Genomic DNA, 2,549 nt, shown 5'->3' with positions numbered 1-2,549 from the left:
TATATATATATATATATATTTATATTCCACCAAAATAGATTTTATTAGTGAGTTTTCTACTAAGTGTGCGTACCAGTTTGCTAATATTGTTTGCTAATGATACTTTTTGCCAAGTTTGAAAGGAAAATAAATAAATGAATAAATAAATAAATAATTACATAAATAAACAGAAAAATAAATAAATAAATAGATAAACAAGTAAAGAAAAAGTAATTAGCGATCGACTTACAAAACAATTAATCGCGCTGATAGGACCCATAAGGAATATAAGGATAATGATGAATATCAAAACGGTAACAATAGTGATGTATAATAATGATGATGATGATGATAACTCATAATAAGCTCATTATGTTTTATCTATCTATCTATCTATCTATCTATCTATCTATCTATCTATCTATCTATCTATCTATCTATCTATCTGTCTGTCTGTCAATCTATCTATTCTTCTATTTTATTCTGTTCTGTTCTCTTTTATTCTATTGTTTGTCTGCGTGTCATTCTCTTTCTCCACCTCACTCTATGTATATATCTACATACATACATACATACATACATACATACATACATATGCAGGTGTGCATGTATGTATGTATATGTATGTGCACACACACACACACACATATACACATCAAAAGTTAACCGTCTTCTGCTATAATAACTATATTAACTCTGGCAAAGTACTGAGCTCCATTGCAGATAATGTTTGCTCGCGTGCATACACCTACACACGCGCGCACATTCACAGACATACACACAGAGAGACACACAGACACACAACCAGACAGACAGACACGCACATACATACATTCATACATATATACATATACATACGTACACACACATACGTATACCTTTGTATCCTGTCTATGTATCTTTATGAGACACTATCTGTCTGTCTGTCTGTCTGTCTGTCTATCTATCTATCTATCTATCTATCTACTTGTCCTTACAATAACCCCCCCTCCCCCAATCCTCTAATTCTACAGGAACTTATTTAAAAGTCGTCAGGTTTTTGATATTACAGTAACAGTTCCATAGCTGAAAGATAAAGCAAACTATTTCATCCGAACCACTTTCTTTTGTCACATTCAGCAGTGATTAATACCCCAAATCGAACAACTAATTACTCTTGCTGTTGTCATAAAGTTTCATAACTCAGTCAAAATGGCGACACTATATTGCTAATCCTCACCAGAATTTCAACTCCTTTAGTGAAGTTAACTATTGATAGTGAAACACAATTATGCTTTACAAATATGTGGAGTAATTTCATAGATATATCGCATGACGCAGTAAGGGGATGAAGGTACTTTCACCTTTTGTTGCTGACTATCGATTTGTTCCTTCGATCAATGATTTTGCTTTTGTTCTCATTAAAACTAATTTTAATAAGAATAAAATGACACCTACCAGTGCAACATGTGTTGTTCCAAATCTTTTCTATTTGGCCTTGGAGATACATACATTAACGTGTTCACGCGTATACACAGTGTACTGTTTTTTATATTTACTTGCTGCAGACATTGCAGAGCTCCGCCATATGTGTTTGTATATATATATATATATATATATATATATATATATAAGAAGAAAAAAAGGGATTAAGAATCTCAGGCAGATATCAATAAAGCACTCAGTGTTACATGAATTTGGTTAACTATATCAAACAACCAGACACCAATAAATGCAAGTAGAATAAACATCGTTATGTATGACAAGTAAATCCAAACATCATTCTGATGAATTTCAAAAAAATTCAGAGTATTAGACGTGTGTGTGTGTGTGTGTGCATAAACATACATATGCACACAAAAATGATCTAATAACAGTTTGATTCGGCTCTATGCAATTTAAAGTTTCGTGGGCTCGTAAAACGAACCTAGCTCTTCAGGTTTCCTAAGCATGAAGTGTCGGGTTCGTTTCACGAGCCCACGAAATTTTAAGCTGCTTAGTACCGAATGAAACTGTTGTTAAATAATATATGTAACTTCTGCTAAATGTGTTGCGTGTCGCTTTCTTTCGTTTGTCTACTCACTGGTGTATGTGTGTGTGTAGAGAGAGAGAGAGAGAGAGAGAGAGAGATAGAGAGAGATAGAGAGAGAAAGAGAGCTAGATATATAGATTACACACATAACTCGAATGAAATTATGCAACAAAGAAGGGATAAACAAATAATACACGTAATCAGACAAACGAAAGCATGTGCCTGAAAACGGCGTAGAAATACACGGCAAAAGACACCCAACAATCAAAGATAAATACGCCAATGGAAGAAACAGATAAGAATACGAAATACACACACACAAGATATTTACTATTTGGAATTACTAACAATGACGTGTGGGAAGAACTCAGTACGGTAGAGCTGAATAGAAATTTAGTGAATTCATAAATCCTGAACTTTTTGCTAGAACATTTTAAAATTGATTCGTACTTTTAAAATATCTGTATGTAGTGAAAGTTTGTAAATATTAGATTCTTGTCGGCGTGTTTAAAACTGTTATGGTAAAAAAAAAATTATACTTATATGCATTCGTACACAT

General features: G+C 33.0%; 1 protein-coding gene across 2 annotated transcripts in view; it reads left to right on the top strand.

Moving 5' to 3' along the window:
* LOC106877725 (inverted formin-2) overlaps window positions 1-2,549 on the top strand; it is a 177,980-nt gene that overhangs the window by 16,959 nt on the left and 158,472 nt on the right. The window lies entirely within an intron of this gene.

This window comes from Octopus bimaculoides, chromosome 13, assembly GCF_001194135.2.
Source record: "Octopus bimaculoides isolate UCB-OBI-ISO-001 chromosome 13, ASM119413v2, whole genome shotgun sequence".
In the NCBI taxonomy this organism is placed as follows: Eukaryota; Metazoa; Mollusca; class Cephalopoda; order Octopoda; family Octopodidae; genus Octopus; species Octopus bimaculoides.
This window is presented reverse-complemented; position numbering and strand designations above follow the sequence as displayed.